The sequence below is a fragment of the Staurois parvus genome, unplaced genomic scaffold (assembly GCF_062004578.1).
Source record: "Staurois parvus isolate SC_StPar_1 unplaced genomic scaffold, SC_StPar_1.0 ptg000611l, whole genome shotgun sequence".
NCBI classification, from domain to species: domain Eukaryota; kingdom Metazoa; phylum Chordata; class Amphibia; order Anura; family Ranidae; genus Staurois; species Staurois parvus.
The window spans coordinates 133,790-154,077 of record NW_028318407.1 but is presented as its reverse complement, the minus strand read 5'-3'; the positions used below and the strand labels follow the sequence as shown (position 1 = coordinate 154,077).

The following is a 20,288-nucleotide window of genomic DNA, read 5'->3' as shown; positions in this document are numbered from 1 at the left end:
TCTCCCATGGTGGTCTCCTCTGGACTCAAGGACGAACTAGTGGACGGAAAGGGGGTGAAGCTGGAATCCTCCTATCCATTCAAAGCACTTTTCAGGTCCTTCATTCACCTCCCTCTCTGTCCCTCTGCTCATCTGTTCCCTCCATTTTCTTTAAGAATTGCTGTGATCTATCGGCCTCCTGGACCGGTAACAAGCTTCCTTGATGAATTCTCTGCCTGGCTGCCTTACTTTCTCTCTTCTGAAATTCCCACAATCATTCTTGGTGACTTTAACATCCCCGTCAATCTTAACACAACTGCTACCTCTAAACTTCTGAGCCTATCCATCTTTTAACCGAAAACAATGGACGCATGCTTCTACTCACTCGAATGGTAACTGCCTGGACCTTGTATTCTCCTGCCTATGCACTCCTTGCAACCTCACCAACTTTCCTCTTCCTCTCTCTGATCACTCCCTTATTAGCTTCCCTCTCTCCTTGGCTTCCTCCTCCTTGTCTTCCAAATACCAGTTACCTGTAGAAACCTTCACTATCTTAACCCTTTTCTTCTTTTTTTGGCAACAGATTGTCTCTATAACAAAATCTCAGCCCTGTCCTGCCCCAACCTGGCCACTTCTGTCTACAACAGTTCACTGTCATCCATCCTGGACACATTGGCCCCCCTCACTACACACAGAATTAGGCCCCAACCACTACAGCCCTGGCAAACAGACAATACCAGATGCCTCAAAATACGTAGCCGTGCTCTTGAATGTTTATGGTGCAAGACTAAGACCCAGCAAGACATCGACCAATATAAATCTGCCCTTCAAATATACAATTCTTGTCTCCACACTGCCAAACAGACCTATTTTATCACTCTCATTAACCACTTCCCTTCCAGCCTTTTTATATTTTATACGGTCGGTCTCACTTGTGACATCATTTGTAACATCATTGCTTACTACGTCTGAAATCTGTGAATGATCACAGAGGTCACATGGTACAGGGCTATTCACAACAGCCTTGTACCATGTGACAAGCTGTGACCAATCACAGCTCACACAGTATGCAGCCAGAGAGAAGAAGAAATGATTGCTTTTACAGCCTTTATGGGTGTAAAAGCAATCAGTGAAAAAATAAATCTTCATCGCCCCCCACAAGTAGTACAGTGTCACTATGGTGACACTGTACTGCTAGGGTGACAGTATGTAAAAAATAAATAGTATAAAAACTAAAATAAATGTAAAAAAAGTGTTTAAAAATCTGGGTTTTTTTTTTTTTGTTTTTTTTTACTAAAAAGATAACGGAATACATTTTGGCCAAGATTTATGATGAAATATTTATTTGCAAAATGTTATAAGAAAAACACTTTTTTTCAAAATTTTTGGACTTTTTTATTTACATAGCAAAAAATAAATACCACCAAAATAAAAGCTTTATCTGCCTCAAAAAAATGCTAAAAAATTCATATGGGTACAGTGTTGCATGACCGCTCAATTGTCATTCAAAGTATGACAGCGCTGAAAGCTGAAAATTGGCCTGGACTGGAAGGGGGTAAAAAAGTCTGGACTGGAAGTGGTTAACACCCTCTCATACAATCCCTGTCAACTGTTTTCTACCTTTAACTCTCTTCTTTGTCCTTTACCTTCACTCACTAACTGACTCGCTGTCCAGGAGATCACTAATCACTTCAAAAAGAAGATTGATACAATTTGTGACAAGATCTCTACTGTGCAGATAACTCCGTCACCCTACACTCCTTGTCCACCAGACATCTCCCTCACCCTACACTCCTTGTCCACCAGACATCTCCCTCACCCTACACTCTTTGTCCACCAGACATCTCCCTCTCCCTACACTCCTTGTCCACCAGACATCTCCCTCACCCTACACTCTTTGTCCACCAGACATCTCCCTCTCCCTACACTCCTTGTCCACCAGACATCTCCCTCTCCCTACACTCCTTGTCCACCAGGCTTCTCCCTCACCCTACACTCCTTGTCCACCAGATATCTCCCTCTCCCTACGCTCCTTGCCCACCAGACATCTCCCTCACCCTACACTCCTCGTCCACCAGACATCTCCCTCACCCTACACTCCTCGTCCACCAGACATCTCCCTCGCCCTACACTCCTCGTCCACCAGACATCTCCCTTACCCTACACTCCTCGTCCACCTGCACAATCTATACTTCCCTTGTGTAACCCAGCTACTATAGAGAAGGTTGGTAAACAGTTTTCTAAAGCCCACCTAACCACCTGCCCCCTGGACCCTGTTCCCTCGCAAATACTATGGTCATCCTCTGGCTCTGTCCATTATTTAACTCATATCTTCAATCTCTCCCTTTCTACTGGCATCTTCCCCAACTCTCTAAAACATGCGCTAGTCACCCCCATACTTAAAAAAGCCTCACTGGACCCCACCAATCTTAGCAATCTAAGACCCATCTCCTTTCTCCCTTTTGCCTCCAAACTCCTTGTATGTCTAGTCTACTGCCGGCTGAGCTGCGACCTTATAGAGAATAACCTTCTCGATCCCCTTCAGTCTGGATTTCTCCCAAAACACTCCACAGAAACAGCTCTCCTAAAACTCTCAAAATATCAAACCATTCTCTTGGATCCTCCCAAGACCTTCTGCTCTCTAGTTCCCGTGTCACCTCCTCCTTCCCTACTCACCTCCAGGACTTCTCCCATGCTTCTCCTATCCTATGGCACTCCCTACCCCAATCTGTCCAGCTGTCTCCTAATCAGGGGCAGACTGACAACTCATGGGGCACTTGGGCAATAGGGGATCATGGGGCCCCTGTGTCCTTGCCCAAACTCAAAAAAGCCTATGAAAAAGGTACCAGGGGCATCTCATGGGGCCCCCTACTGACCCTGGGCCCTCGGGCAATGCCCGTGTTTCCAAATGGTCAGTCCGCCCCTGCTCCTAATCTATCCACTTTTAGACAATCTCGGAAAACCTCTCTTTAAAGAAGCCTATCCTGCTTCTACCTAGTAAACCATCATTTATTTCCTCCATCAGCTCCTCCCCACACAGCTATTACCTTTTGTATCAGTCAACCCTTCCTCCTAGATTGTAAGCCCCCAGGAGCCGGGCCCTCTGTTTCCTCTTGTACCAAATTCTATTGTAACTAATGTCTGCCTTCATTTCGTAAATCATATAGCACAAACTGGTGTCGCTATATAAATCCTGTATAATAATAATAATAATAAAAAAAGTACATAAAACCAAATCTATTGATCCATAGAAACCTAATATATGTGCGCCATCTCATGGTGACAGAGAATATTGCACCTCCCAAAAATTTACCAAAGAGAGTGCCATCTTGTGGATAAGATATATATTACCACTAATCACAATAAAACACAAAAATATAATAAAATCTAAAAATTAGTTAAACTGGTTGAACTGGATGGACTTTTGTCTTTTTTCAGCCAGACTATGTAACTATATACTGCAGAAAATTCTCCCATTTTTTTTTTTCTCAGGAAAGTGAGTGAATGTGTCAGTCTGGTCTGATTTGTGATATTGCATGACCCGCCATACTGGAAACATCTCTTCATAGTGAATATTAAAGAAAAATAAACCTCTGCTTTAAAAATGACTTCAGAGGCAAATCTCATATGTGATTCCTATTGGGGGGAATGATAGGGATGGGGTTTTTTTTTGTTTTGTCTTTTTTTTCTACTTTTGAGGCTGGTTAGGCCGTCTAAGAAACTATTCCAGGTCTCTATTATATAGTAGACTCTGATCTTTGGTTCCCTTCAGGATTCTGAAATTGACTCAATACCAGAGCATGGCTCCGGCTTTAGAGGTCTGCAGTATTTAGAGACTCTCTCACTGAGCAGAAATGAAGGGCTTAATATCGGAGGTCAGAATGTCTTCCTCTCAGACCCATACACCTTCTCCTTCCACAAGTGCAGGTAATGGGTTCTCAGGGAGCGGTCAGTAGGGCTTAGTGCCAACTATAAGCAGAGCTGCTCATTTAGATGGCCATTAATTTTCGCAGCCAAATCACATTCCCCCCTCAAAATATTTTATTTCATGCCTATTCAGTTTATTTTAACACCTTTATACATTTGATTGTTTTTGTGCAGAAAAAGGGAACGGTAATGGGCACTGTTTTGTACCCAGTTATGTGAAAATGACCTATGGTTATTCAAATTGATGTTTTTGAACCAAGGGGGTGACTTTGATTCCACCTTAATCTAATATATGGCTGAGGGTGAACAAGGTGGGATTGCACATGTACCACACACAGACAATACAATTATTTACCATCCATCATAGTTTTTTTTTTTCTTTTTTACAATAAATGTTACATATAAATGAGGCACCGCAAGGGAGTGCAACACAAGTACAGTAGTGCAGCCTTTATAGGGTCCTGCTCATAGCCCGTTAAATGTCCTTTGAAAAGTGATCCACCACAGCTCACTCTTCAGAGGACACTGCCCATGTGAACCAGCCCTACCTGATAAGTATTATACATCTACATTATATTGCCATACTAAACACCACGCTCACCTCCTGGAGACAAAACATTTTCCAATATTTGGATCAGACTTCAAAACCTCATCAACCATCAATCCAAGGTACATGCAGATCAAACAATTCCAAGATAATCATTAATCTTAATTTTTTTTTTATTTTCCCTTTACCCATTTCATATCTTCAGCCAGCTCATTATGCAAATCAAGCAACTCATTAAGCATTGCAGCCAATTTTTCCATTTTTTTTTTCTCAGGGTGGTGAATGGATCTACCAGTCTGGTCAATTGTTGATGATAGAGCGCAGAGTGTACTAAGAAGACCTTTCCATGGTGAATATTTGAGGAAAAAAAACCCAAAAAAAAATCTTTAAAAAAGGACTTGAGAGGCCGGTATTGAACAAGTGATTCTGTAACATCTTCTCCTGTAGGCAAGTGTTAGGGTTTTTTTTTTTTTACACTATGACCTTTGGAAGCTGGAGATCTCTTTATTTGCTGTGGCTATAGTAAGAATCTTATCGTTGGTTCTGGTTCTCAATGCCAGAGAGCGGCTCCCACTGTAGAGATTTGCACCATTTAGAGACTCTTCCCCACCAAGCAGTATGGTCTCATTTCTGACACCTGAACTTCTCCCGCTTCCCTCAGCACCATGCGTCTCTCTCTCCTCCCTTGGACTGCCCATGAACTCCCTCCCCTCCATAAGTGTAGGGAGTGTCTTTTCAGGGAGCCGGGGCTTAGAGCCACCTAGAAGCACACTTAGATGGCCATTGACTTTGGTAGCCAAACCTTATGGCCCCTCTAAATATTTCTCATCTCTGTTCAGTTTATTTTAATGCCTTTGTACTTTTGATTATACGCATTTTTTTGCAGATGAAGGGAACTGTAATGGGCACTTATTTTATACCCAATTTTATGAAAAATGGTTACTAAAGATTGAGGTTTTTGGAGCAAAGGGTCACTTTGGACAAATATTATTGGGATGAACTTGTGAGCCACTGGAGTTAGAAATCTATATATTAGATCGCTGGAATTTCTCACTCTCATAGGATGTGAATACTATAAAAACAATAAATAATTTATAAATAATTGTAATGTTAGAGCACGGATTTTATTGTTTTTAAAGGGTCACTTTGATTCCATCCTAAAGTGACGCTACAGGCATAAGGTTTCTTTCACCTTAAACTGTTACTAAACCCCCAACAGTACAATCAGTCTGTAGATGCAGGAAAGCGTGCTTGTTATACTCACTGTGGAACCTAAGGGGTTAATCCTCCGCATTGTGTAAAAAGGCTGTTAGGTCCTATTTTCTCTGCCCCTCTTGTTCAAACTGTCCACCTGATAAGACAGACTGAACCCGTAGTCACATGCTCAGATTAGTATGTATTGCTAGAGAGACTTAGAGAGTGCATGTGATCAGCACTGTCCAGACAAAGGAAAAGAGGTCAGGGGTTTTATACCCTCCTAGAGCAGAAAGAAAACTTCTAGAACCTTCAACCAGTGTGCTGCCGCTAGATACTGCTGATGAGAAAAGTATTTAGCAGTTTATAATTTACTAAAATAATGTAATTTCCATGTTCTGTGTACTGGGTGCGGGGGGAGGCCGGATACAGCACGCGCGGGGTGCGGGGGGAGGCCGGATACAGCACGCGCGGGGTGCGGGGGGAGGCCGGATACAGCACGCGCGGGGTGCGGGGGGAGGCCGGATACAGCACGCGCGGGGTGCGGGGGGAGGCCGGATACAGCACGCGCGGGGTGCGGGGGGAGGCCGGATACAGCACGCGCGGGGTGCGGGGGGAGGCCGGATACAGCACGCGCGGGGTGCGGGGGGAGGCCGGATACAGCACGCGCGGGGTGCGGGGGGAGGCCGGATACAGCACGCGCGGGGTGCGGGGGGAGGCCGGATACAGCACGCGCGGGGTGCGGGGGGAGGCCGGATACAGCACGCGCGGGGTGCGGGGGGAGGCCGGATACAGCACGCGCGGGGTGCGGGGGGAGGCCGGATACAGCACGCGCGGGGTGCGGGGGGAGGCCGGATACAGCACGCGCGGGGTGCGGGGGGAGGCCGGATACAGCACGCGCGGGGTGCGGGGGGAGGCCGGATACAGCACGCGCGGGGTGCGGGGGGAGGCCGGATACAGCACGCGCGGGGTGCGGGGGGAGGCCGGATACAGCACGCGCGGGGTGCGGGGGGAGGCCGGATACAGCACGCGCGGGGTGCGGGGGGAGGCCGGATACAGCACGCGCGGGGTGCGGGGGGAGGCCGGATACAGCACGCGCGGGGTGCGGGGGGAGGCCGGATACAGCACGCGCGGGGTGCGGGGGAGGCCGGATACAGCACGCGCGGGGTGCGGGGGAGGCCGGATACAGCACGCGCGGGGTGCGGGGGAGGCCGGATACAGCACGCGCGGGGTGCGGGGGAGGCCGGATACAGCACGCGCGGGGTGCGGGGGAGGCCGGATACAGCACGCGCGGGGTTTAGTAACACTAAGGCATTCTCTGCATTATAGTAAACCAACCAAAACACCTTCCATGATCAACTCCTCTCACCCCCACCCCAATTACCTGGCTCCTCTTTTGATGCAGCGCCGTGCCCATCTGCAGTAGTGCTTCTCTCTCTCCCTCTTCACACAGGACACAGAGGCAGCAGTGTGAGCCATTGGCTCCTGCTTCAGTCAATCAAATCCTGAAATCCTGTATGGAGAGAGTAGGGTGCAGGGCCCAACCACACTGTCTATGTACACACACAGCCCAGTTTGGTAGAAAGCCCCATGGCACACAGCTTGCTATGGGGGCACGGATGGTGGTGGACCCCAGAAGAGGGAACAAGGGGATGCTCTGTGCAATACTATTACACAGAGCAGGTAAGCATAACATTTATTATTCTAAGAAAAAAAAAAAAAAAATGTTCCTTTAAAAACCCCTTGGCTGTATTTTGTTTCATGACCTTCACATAACTAAAAAAATGTTATTGATGTGTCAAATCAGATTACAGCAGTTGTAAACAAAGTCGTCCCAAAAAGATACATTCTAGGAGGACCAAAACTCCATTGGGACAGCCATAATGTTCTGTTGCTCCTACAGCCAAACATTACTACTACAGCACACTCACCGGCCACGTTATTAGGCCCAACTAGCTGGTCCCGGGTTGGACCCACTTTTGCCTTCATTCTTCAAGGCATAGATTCAAAAAGGAATTATAAGCATTACCCTGCTGGAAGGAGCTATCAGGAGATGTGTGCACTGTAGTCGTGATGGGATGGCCATTCTCCTGACATCAAACAAGGCATTTTCCTCCACACAACTGCCGCTCACTGGATATTTTCTTTTTTGGACCATTCTCTGTAAACTCTAGAGATGGTTGTGCCTGAAAATCCCAGATGATCAGCAATTTTTGAAATACTCAGACCAGCTCGTCTGGCACCAACAACCATGCTATGTTCAAAGTCACTTAAATCCCCTGATACTCGGTTTGAACTTCAGCAAGTAGTCTTCACCACATCTAGATGCCTGAAAGCATCGAGTCACTGCCATGCGATTGGTTGATTGGAAATATATGGTACCAAGCCATTGAACAGGTGGACCTAATAGAGGCCGTTGAGTGTAAATTCCTATCCAATGTCCAAGAAGACAAAAACACTGAATTTAGTCAAAGTAACAATTTTATTACCAGATACAAAAATGCATGATTATGTGATATTAGAATAAGTTAAGATCGGGAACATTGGATTTCCCCCCCCCCCCCTCCCCAAAGAACCTTGCCTTGAAGTTTGCAGGAAAAACAGGTAGAAAAGCATGATATCCCCAACCACCAGTGTCAGAACCCAAGATGTCCGTCTTGCAGTTGCATTCAGAAAATGTCTATCTAGCGGTAGTTGGTCACATCCAAACATCACATTTATACAACTTTGCAAAATTAGTTTTTTTAGGACTGATCTCGTATGTTCAATATCCTCAGATGGTTAAAGGAAGATTCCATTGCCGACTGTCCTTGAGAATGACAGTTTGTCTGGATGGTCCTCTATAAACATTGGAGCCAAGTTGGCGCCATTTTCATTCATCCCGGCCTGGTATACCGGAGACCTCCCGCCTCCTGTTACACCTCTGGACACATTGATGTATCTTGCCCTGGATCTGGTCCAGGCTGCTCACCACATTCTTCTTAGCGATGTTTAGCAGGTTTTTCATCACAGATCCGTTATAGGAAAAAAACAGTGTTGAGTACTGCCTGCTTAATGTCTCCATTTCATCCTCTGAAAGAAACGAGTGTATCAGATTGTAGGAATTAAATGATCCTTACCACAGAAACAAGATTATATTTATAAAACTTCTCTGGTATCTTTCATTCAGGTCTGCATGATGTCTGACAACCTTCTGTTTTTATGAAATATTTAGAGTTTATTGAAAAGAAAAATTTCTGTACTTCAATTTTGTTCTGTTGACATGAGCTGAACTATATAGTGCTGCACTATTATCCACGAGGACAAACGCATTTCAGGGGTGCATCCCCTTTATCAAGGCTTGATAGAGGATACACCCCCAAAAACATGTTGTCATTGCAGTAAATGATACAGACCAAGCTGTGCTCTGTGGCTGTCGGCAGCTCTGTGTTTGTTCCTTTAGTAGCCACTTGCTTTCCCTTAGCCACCAGGATCCATCCAGTCCACCCTGAGAGTAGCATGTACTCTGCATAGGCAGGAGATCTATGACGGGATAAAGCTCCATCAGAGTGGTGACCATTGTTATCCCAGTGGAGATCCTGCCCCGACAGTCGTGGGAGCATGGGCGGCTCTATCCTAGATCATTGATGACTAGCACATGGAACACCGGACTATGGACTACTGCAACTCCCTCCTCACCGGCCTACCCCAGTGCAGGCTCTCCCCGCTTCAGACCATCCTGAACTCAGCGGCCAGACTCATCCACCTCACCAGCCGCTCCACCTCTGCCACCCCCCTCTGCCTCTCCCTCCACTGGCTCCCCATTGCCCAACGCATTAAATTCAAATTGCTCACCCTGACCTATAAGGCCATTCACAACACTGCCCCTAACTACCTCACCGATCTGATCCCCAGTTACCACCCTACCCGTACCCTTCGCTCTTCACAGGACCTTCTTCTATCTTGCTCCCTGGTCTCCTCCTCCCACGCACGACTGCAAGACTTCTCCAGGTCCTCCCCCATCCTCTGGAACTCACTACCCCAATCCATCAGACTGTCACCGTCCCTCCTCACCTTCAGGCGCTCCCTGAAAACCCACCTCTTCAGGGAAGCCTACCCCACCCTCACCTAACAGCCGCTGCCCTTCCCTCCTCCTACCACTTCATCCCCCACAGCCGCTTCCTCCGGTGCCTCTACCCCCTCCCTCCTAGATTGTAAGCTCGAAAGAGTAGGGCCCTCTAACCCCTTGTGTACTGTTTGATGTTACTGTTCTGTTTCATGTATTGTCCCCCCCCATTGTACAGCGCTGAGCAAACCCTTTGGCGCTATATAAACACGATAAATAAATAAATAAATATATATACAGAGGACTTCCTTGCTTCATGGTGTCCACCTACTACGGATATGCCTGTAAACTCTTGTAATAAAATTATACACATTTTGTATCTTTATTCTTCATTAAAAGGCTGAACTACGGTAAGGTCTGCACTTCCTATTCTCCCTCCTTTGCTAGTTCAGTCCATGCTGAAAATTCAAAAAGGAACTCCTGACTTCAGCTACGAAACCATCTTTTGAAATGAGAACTTTCCTGGACCCTATACCCAGCAACACTGATACAAGGAATCGCCACTAATCTATGGATATGTTGTGTCCCACCTCTGGAGGCCTCTAGAGGGAAAAAAAAAAAAAAAAAAAAAAAGTTTGAAAAAATGGTTCTTCGTCCACAGGAAGGGCTGGCAAAGCCTCTAGAACATGGGTGTCAAACTGGCAGCCGCCCAGCATGACTCCCAAAGGCAGAGGCGTGATGGGACTTGTTTTGCAACAGCTGGAGTGCCACCAGCTTGACACCCCTGCCCTAGACCCTTGTGTGACAGTATCACCAATGTGTAGGGCAGAAAAGCTTGGATTTAGGGGTGGAATGTCCAGGGTCCAGTGGGAACCCCACTATGGAAGAAGCAATGTCAACCCTGGCTGCCTGTGTTGACCTGGGGACTGAGAGAACACCCCTCAGGATCTGAGAACAAAGATATCAGAAGCAGCTGCAGATGTCTGGGTGAATAAAGTGATCTATAATTTACTGTCATGGAACCAGTGGTGGGTCTTGTCATTAAGGCACTGCCACCTGTCTACTTACTGGAATTTATAAAATGTTTTAATCAGTAAACCACTGGGGCCGATGTCAGGTAGAGGTGTCAAAAAGAAGGTATCCCCTCCCCAGTCCTGTACCTACCCCCTCTGAGGTCTGGCTGGTGAAAATCTTGTGTCGGACTTCCAGTGCCTGCACAGTAACCCATCATAGACCTGGACTTACCCATAGAGCAAGAGCAGTGTCCTATTCAAGTCTATCAGACATTGGTAGGTGCTGGTAGCCAAACACAAGATTTTTGCTGGCCGAGTTGCAGACATCAGTGGGGCCTGCAGCCATTGGAGGAAGAACAGATCTGCAGGGGGTAGGGGGACCCAGCTGTGTGTTCAGGGGGATAGGAAGGGGTTACATTTTCTTCTAGCCTGATTGGAGATGTGCTCCACCTCGTCCAATCAGAGAATGTTTTGCATTTTTTTGAGAGGATATAAAATGAATTCTGAATGGTGCATGTGCCGATTGGCCAATCTTCTGTTCACAATGCAGCAGGGCCACCTCTCAGCATGGGGTCCAGGAGCTGGCGGTGATCATAGTAGTGGTGTCTGCTACACGATTTCCAGCTTCTAGAGGGACCCCACATGTATAGTATATATGGAGTTACATTGGTCCAAGCCGAAAATATGTAACAATATCCATACCTGGAATTCAGCCTTTAGTGTCCAATCACATAATACAGAGAGTGAGCAAATCAGATCATGCTTTGCCTTCCTCTGGATCAACTTTTTTTTTTTAATGGATGGACTTTTGTCTTTTTTCAGCCAGACTAACTATGTAACCATGAGGCTCCATCATGAACACACGAGCCATATTACAGGACTCTTCTCAGTAGACTCACCTCCACAGGTCTGGGTGTTGAACAGAGGAAAGTGCATCACATCGGGAGTCTCATTTCCATCCCCTTCATAGATGTAGACACTTTTAGTTGGAGGGCACTCATAACTTTCTTCAGGGACGTTTGGAAAAGGAACATCGTGGTCATTACAGTATTCAACTGTTCTTTTTACCGTCTAAAGAAAAACAAAATATTAAAAAATGTGTATTGTACAACAGTGCTGATGGAACAAGCCTGGGCTCAGTTCATGAACAGCGTCACCAATCACACTCAGAATTCAAGGAACCCCCAACTTGGAGGTGAATCCCACTGATCTCTTTGGGGGGGTTATTCTCAATTTGTAGGACTAATAAGCAAGCGATCATCAAACACAAGGCATGGAGAGCCGACACGGACCAGGGATATGTGCCAAGGACAGAACACCCCCCCCCCCAGCATTTAATAGGCCTTTTTATGTGTCTTGAAGGGAGATGGTAAAAATTGGTGATCTGGAACAGCATGATTTCTAGGATGGAGTCCTGTGACCGTGCGTATTCGGATGTCATTTAGTAATAGTTTGAGACCCCATTTAATAGAGCTGTGCATCTTGAAAGGTTCAAAAAAAAAAAAAAAAAAAATGGTGCTCATTTTAGGCCTGTCCATAATCCGTCTTTTTTTTTTACCTTTTTTTAAAAAATAAAAACACACTTTATATTTTTCTTCCCCCGTATCAGATCACACGACCTCAGCATGGGGGGGGGGGGGGCCCATCTCGATCGTGGGATCCCCACGTTGACAAGGACCTCTTCCCCACAACTCTGGCTGGTGGGTGTTTGGGTCTAGGGGGCTTATTAGAATATGGAAGCCCAGTTTATTAATAATTGGAGCCCCCAGATACTGCCTTCGCCCCCATGTAATGGGGTTTCATAGTGGGTAGCAGGAAGCGGTCATTTACTACCACTAAATGAAGGACTTTTGGCAGCAGCGGCTGGAGGCTTGGGAGGGGGGGGGGGGGGTGACCTGACTAAATCTAGACATTTCATTCGCCCATTAGGCGAACTGAACAGCTTGTGTCAAATAGCAGGGATGAGCTTTGGGTTCAGGTTGACCAATAATGGGCTCTATTCGCAAAGAATAGAAACACAAGAAGGGTCTTTTAGCTGTGTAGCTGCAGTTTCACTTTATTTTTTTTCCCCTTTTTACACATTTGTATCCTGGTGTTTGCTTTGGGAATTGAGCCAGATACTGAAACCACACAATGCTTGCATTGTAAATAAGGCAGCAAGACCTCTCCATTGGTGGCTGTGATCATGAATTATGAAGATCTGCGCTGTTCTAGAACCGGCAACATTGTGACCAATCACAGAACTAAGGAATATCAACATTACTAGGAACCGCTGAGGACACCGAGAACCCCAGCCATGTAAGCTGAAAGGATGGGGATAGCAACAACATCAATGCCCAGATATGACCACATCCGGGCAAGGAGGTCTCCTCCTTTAGCAATCAATATTTGCACAGATCCGGTTTTTTTTTGTTTGACAAGTCAGTGGACATCATGATTTAGATAAAATGTATAAAGAAGGACTTTTGGGGATGTTTAGTTGTCCATTTCCAGGTTACATATGGTTTTGTGAATGAGTAGGGGTACTACGTACCCATTATTTACTCACATGGGGGGTACCTTGGGGCTTCCCATTAACTACTTGCCGACCGCAGATAGCCGAATGATGGCTGCACTGTGGCCGGCCAGTTCTGGGTGGGCGTCATACGACGTCCTCCCAGAATGTGCTCCTGCGCGCCCCCGGGGGCACGCACCTACGGACACAGCTGATCACGCGATGTGGTAAAAGGCCAATCACAGCGGCCTTTTACCACGTGATCAGCCATGTCCAATGGCACGCTGATTACCGGGAAATGCAATTGCCGGTTCTCGCCTGCACTTTCCTCACACTGTCAGATCGTGAGGAAAGTACTGTCGAGAACCGGCAGTTGTCAGTGCCCTGATGATCGGTGCCCAGCAGTGCCACCCACAAGTTCTGCCCACCTGTTCCCAGCAGAGCGCCTACTAAGTGCATCCACCTGTGCCACCCAGCAGTGCATCCACCTGTGCCACCCAGCAGTGCATCCACCTGTGCCACCCAGCAGTGCATCCACCTGTGCCACCCAGCAGTGCATCCACCTGTGCCACCCAGCAGTGCATCCACCTGTGCCACCCAGCAGTGCATCCACCTGTGCCACCCAGCAGTGCATCCACCTGTGCCACCCAGCAGTGCATCCACCTGTGCCACCCAGCAGTGCATCCACCTGTGCCACCCAGCAGTGCATCCACCTGTGCCACCCAGCAGTGCATCCACCTGTGCCACCCAGCAGTGCATCCACCTGTGCCACCCAGCAGTGCATCCACCTGTGCCACCCAGCAGTGCATCCACCTGTGCCACCCAGCAGTGCATCCACCTGTGCCACCCAGCAGTGCATCCACCTGTGCCACCCAGCAGTGCATCCACCTGTGCCACCCAGCAGTGCATCCACCTGTGCCACCCAGCAGTGCATCCACCTGTGCCACCCAGCAGTGCATCCACCTGTGCCACCCAGCAGTGCATCCACCTGTGCCACCCAGCAGTGCATCCACCTGTGCCACCCAGCAGTGCATCCACCTGTGCCACCCAGCAGTGCATCCACCTGTGCCACCCAGCAGTGCATCCACCTGTGCCACCCAGCAGTGCATCCACCTGTGCCACCCAGCAGTGCATCCACCTGTGCCACCCAGCAGTGCATCCACCTGTGCCACCCAGCAGTGCATCCACCTGTGCCACCCAGCAGTGCATCCACCTGTGCCACCCAGCAGTGCATCCACCTGTGCCACCCAGCAGTGCAGCCCAGCAGTGTTGCCAGTCAGTGGCACCAGTCAGTGGCCAGCGGTTGTGCCAGTCAGTGCCACCTACCAAAGCTGTCTATCAGTACCCATCAGTGTCGCCCATCCGTGCCACCTCATTAGTGCTGCCTATCAGTGCCGCCTAATCAACGCACATCAGTGAAGGAGAAAAATTACCTGTTTGCAAAAAATTTGAAGTAAAAAAAAGTTTCTTTATTATAAAATTTTAAATTTTTTTGTTTATTGTGCAAAAAGTAAAGCGCCCAGTGGCGATTAAATACCACCAAAAGAAAGCTCTATTTGTGAGGGAAAAAAAAATGATAAAAATTTCATATGGGTACAATCTTGCATGACAGCGCAATTGGCAAAGTGCGACAGCGCTGAAAATTGGCCTGGTAAAGAAGGGGGTAGAAGTGCCCGGTAGGCGAGGGGTTAAAAAGGTGGCTTCCAGATTACCTGCCCATACACCCCCACAACAACCGGTCAGGGTTGTGGGGAAGATGCCCTTATCCTCATCAACATGAAATTCCCCTCCCCATGTTGAAGTCATGTGCACTGGTATGGTTCAGGTGAGAGGGGGCACATGAGATCCCCCCCCCCCCCTTTTCTTGACCAGCCAGATATTAAGAGTCAGATAGGAATTTTGCATGAGGTATCCCCTTAAATATACACCAGATCCCGAGTCTGGAATAGATTGAGAGAATTGTACACAAAATTTGTTTTTAAAAATAAATACACACAAAAAAAAACAAACGAACATCTGTTTCTGACTGAATGGGATTTCTACTTTTTTGTATTTGTTCATGTTCCCTAGGGCAGTGCCAACTCCCCATGCTAGTTTCCCCCCCCCCCACACACACACACACCCCCTAGCCTATTGGCGCATAAAACTTGGCACTTAGCTTGGCTTCCATTGATTTCAGTGGGATTATAGTTTGGAATCCAAACTTCGACGTTCCCTGAACAACTCTTCAACCAAACCCAGGGAAGTTCTGATCGCCCCTAATTATTTCGGCACTTTTGTGTTTTTTCAATCAGTTTTATATAGGTGGGTGGTGCGATGCATCGAATGACCATGAAATTAGATTACCTCAAATGGATCTCCTTGACTGAAGTCAAAAGACAAAATCAGATCTACTTTGCGATGAGGAGGCAACACCAACGGGTACGGAGTATTAATTTCCAGCCCGGCATCCACCAGAGAGATCTGCTTTTTATTAAAGAGGTCGGAGCCTTCCGGGATTTTATCTACAAAATAAATAAAATATATGACAGACAGAGCAGACCCTTAACCCAACCATACAGCCTGGATTCTAAGGGAAGCAGGGGGACAAGCATGTACCCCTCCTAAACCATACCATGCCACATGCCCTCAACATGTGGCATACCATGTCAGGAGAACACCCCCCCCCCAGCAAAGCACCTTGTCCCCATGTTGATGAATACAAGCGCCTCCTCCCTACAACCCTGGCCCACTAGTTGTGGGGATCTGTGGCGGGGGGGGGGGGGGGGGGTTTGGAATCTGGAAGTCCCTTTATAAAATAAGGGGCCCCCAAATACCACCCCTCATGTGAATGAGTATTGGGTGCATAACCGATCCTGAAGATACTGCTTGCCAAATGACAGCATAAGGAAGGGTCAATGATAGTGGTGACATCATTGACCAAATATTTGCTGAATTCCACTGGCCAAATATGGCCATCTGTGATATCAGTGATGTCACCACCATCCCTGCCCCTTTACGTACATGGTTGGAGATTCCTGGCAGTGTAAGTCAATGGTCCAGGTGGTGACATTAGCTGATTCTGTGGATACTTCCTTAGCAACCATTCACAGTCGGAGGTGGATATATATAGGAGCGGTAGAAATATTGCTTCTATAGATGATGCTCCTGATGAAAATGTGGCCACATGGACAAAAATATAGGTGTTTTCCCTGAACAGCCAAAGTTTGGTCCGAAGAGTTGGCTCAGACCTATTCCATAGTTATGATCAGGACAGGACATGTCCACCTGGGTTCAGCTTCTCTCATGTGCAGTCCCACATCTTAGGTTGCTAAAATGCACCAACAAGGTGAGGTTTCTTCTGGAGGTCTTTTGGACAGAGGACTTCAACTAGCATTGGTATACCTCAGGTGGTGCTTTTCATGGTGCTGTAATGGTTTGGTGTACAGAGCTGTGTCTACATTTTCCTCTTCGGTTTGTGTACTTTTTTTTCCATGCCATTACTTTCCTTGAGGGTTGCCTGGATTGACATCTCTTGGTAGGGATGAAAATCTCAGTCAAAAGAGGGATATCCTTCAATGGTACATCAGTGTTCTGTGGCTGCAATAGTTCCAGCACTCAGTATAGGTTTATAGGATTTTACTCTGCTGTGTTTCTCATACGGAAGAAAAGGGCTAAAGGCCAGTGAAATACCTAAAATAAATTCAAAGTTTTAATTTGAGTAGAAAAAGTTCAAGCTCAAATCTTTAAATACAATCATCCAAGCAATCCAGCTAGGTGATTGAATGGTTTTGGTGCATCTACAAGACCACTTTCACATTTGTATCCTTCTCATTCTGGAGCTTTCTGGTTTGCTGAAGCATTTTACAGAAGTGCTGATTTCAGTTGTGGCCAGTCCCAGGGAACAGGGCCTTCAGGTCCATCACTACTTGGATGACATCCTGTTGGCACAGAAGGATGGATAACTCTTAGTTAAAATAGAGACTCTTCTGGCAAATCTGAGGAGCTTTGGCTGGACAGTGAACACCAAGAAGAGCCAGTTGAAGCCAATCCCACAGAGTATCTAAGGGCTCAGTGTGAAAACCAAGTGGCTACCATTACAAGTTTCAACAGACGTTACCAGTAACCAGGAAGGGATCCCATAGGGGTAAATTTCTTCATTGGTAAGGAGTCTCCTGGGGATGTCGTCATTGTCTACCCTGGTCGCATCAGAATCTTCTCACAGATAAACAAAAGTCTCTGGTGGGGGGAGTACAGCAGGAGGCCCTCACGTCCACAAGGTCTATTACCTTGGACCACTGTTACTACCGAAGCCAGTGCCACAGGATGGGAGGTCACCTACAACCATCTCAAAAGTGCAAGGCAAGTATGGTGTGTGTCCAATGTTCTAGAAGTCTAGGTGTCGTTTATGGCACTAGCTGTGTTGTTGCCCCACATTCAGGGTTGTCCAGTGACCCCAAGCATGGACAACACAGCAGCAGTGTCATACATTCAGAGGCAAAGTGGGACCCACAGTGGAGCCTTACTCAGGGAAGTAGAACCTAGCTCTGGCCAAAGAACATTTGCAGGACATATGGGCAGCATATCTTCCGGGTGCCCAAACCTTTCTGGGCGCTTCCCAGATCCCAGTGAATGATTCCTTCATCAAGGATTCTTTGTTCAGATCACTTGGGAGAAAACTGGTTCAATTGTGGAACATCCCAAGTCCAAGGTTCCTCTTGGTATCCTCACCCACTAGCATAGGGAGTGGACGCTCTCACTCACCCTTGGGCTTGTTACCTGGGATACGATTTCACCCCACTGCCATTGATTATGAAGTTCTTGATTACACTGTCAGGAGAGAGGCTTACAGCGATAGCGATCTTGTCCTAAAAACAGTTTCTGATTTAGAGAAGGTTTGTTACAATGTCACACAGATGCTCACGTTTGCATTTGTAGAGGAAATTGTTGGTCGTTCCCCATTTCCACGTCAAGACACAAGATGCGATGTTCTTCAACACTTTAGCAATTTCATAGACATCTAGAGAAGAGAAATATTTTGATGAACATGTGAGTTGTCAGACAAGAGAAAAAAGGTCTGCAGTATTAACAAGTGATCCACATGTATATGTTCCCCCAAAATAATTTACTGGGACGCGCCATCTTTTCCCACACTTGTGCAATGGAGGTCATGTCCAATATTTGATCTTTATGGGTCCGGTGTTCTGTCCGATCTTCTCAAGTTATTGGTATTGCCATCCTAAACTATGTATAATACATAAGGGGGGGGGGGGGATATGATCTCCATGTATAATACATAAGGGGGGGATATGATCTCCATGTATAATACATAAGGGGGGGGGGGGGGATATGATCTCCATGTATAATACATAAGGGGGGGGGGGGGGGGATATGATCTCCATGTATAATACATAAGGGGGGGGGGATATGATCTCCATGTATAATACATAAGGGGGGGGGGATATGATCTCCATGTATAATACATAGGGGGGGGGGGATATGATCTCCATGTATAATACATAGGGGGGGGGGATATGATCTCCATGTATAATACATAAGGGGGGGGGATATGATCTCCATGTATAATACATAAGGGGGGGATATGATCTCCATGTATAATACATAAGGGGGGGGATATGATCTCCATGTATAATACATAAGGGGGGGATATGATCTCCATGTATAATACATAAGGGGGGATATGATCTCCATGTATAATACATAAGGGGGGGATATGATCTCCATGTATAATACATAAGGGGGGGATATGATCTCCATGTATAATACATAAGGGGGGGATATGATCTCCATGTATAATACATAAGGGGGGGATATGATCTCCATGTATAATACATAAGGGGGGGATATGATCTCCATGTATAATACATAAGGGGGGATACGATCTCCATGTATAATACATAAGGGGGGATATGATCTCCATGTATAATACATAAGGGGGGATACGATCACCATGTATAATACATAAGGGGGGATATGATCTCCATGTATAATACATAAGGGGGGATATGATCTCCATGTATAATACATAAGGGGGGTATGATCTCCATGTATAATACATAAGGGGGGTATGATCTCCATGTATAATACATAAGGGGGGGGGGATATGATCTCCATGTATAATACATAAGGGGGGATATGATCTCCATGTATAAATACATCAGGGGTTCATATAGTGAACTCTAAATAGTGCTACACAGAGGACAAGGGGGCTCTCTTTACATCTGGAGGAAAAGAAATGTAATCTCCAAACACGGAAAGGTTTCTTCACTGTAAGAGCTGTGAGAATGTGGAATAGACTCCCTCCAGAGTTGGTTGTGGCCAGCTCAGTGGATTGCTGTAGGACAGTCCTGGATTCTTTCCTGGATACACAGAATATAACATCTAGGAGGTAACACCAGGAGGTATTGATCCAGAGAATATCCCATTGTCTCCTGGGAGGATCACGGAGGAGTTCATTTTCTGCCCACTGGGAGTCAGTTGCTTTATTCTGTTTTTTTTTTTTTTAAATGATTGCATCAACTGCAGGTAAAGGAATGTGCATATGGACGCTTTGCATGGATTGAATTTTTCTATGGAATAGCTGGACTTGTGTTTTTTTCCCCATCCTACGTAACTATTGAACTATATATTGTGTGTAACTCCACTAAATATATAGGACTTGAAAAATATATTTGTAGAGTTTGTGCGCCATTTTTTCATTCCACATTCTCTACCTTGACAAAGCTCTGCCCTCTAGCTTGTACTCTCCTTTAAATGGTAAGCTCTTGGGATCAGGGCCCTCCTGCCCCCTGGTATTGAATTGTTTGGTCACGGTCTCCATTTGCTGGATATTGTAAAGCCTTGAGCGAGTCGCTGGTGCTATATGCATCCTGTATATTAGGATTCTTTGAGGGGTTTTAATACATTTTCAATCCTAAAAGTACATATTTTACCGGTTTGCTATTGATTCAGCAGCAAAAAAACACAAAAAAAAAAAAAAAAAAAAACTGTCCGTGGTACAAGCACACACACTACTGTACGTAGGGATTACATGGCTGTCCTGGAGAGTGATTGGAGATCCTGGCTGTAGATCGGATCCATGGCATTGGA

At 46.5% G+C, this 20,288-nt stretch overlaps 1 pseudogene; it reads right to left on the bottom strand.

Moving 5' to 3' along the window:
* Nucleotides 1-8,228: 8,228 nt before the first annotated feature.
* The window catches only part of LOC149449581 (cytosolic phospholipase A2 gamma-like), a 46,435-nt pseudogene continuing 34,375 nt past the window's right edge, over nucleotides 8,229-20,288 (bottom strand).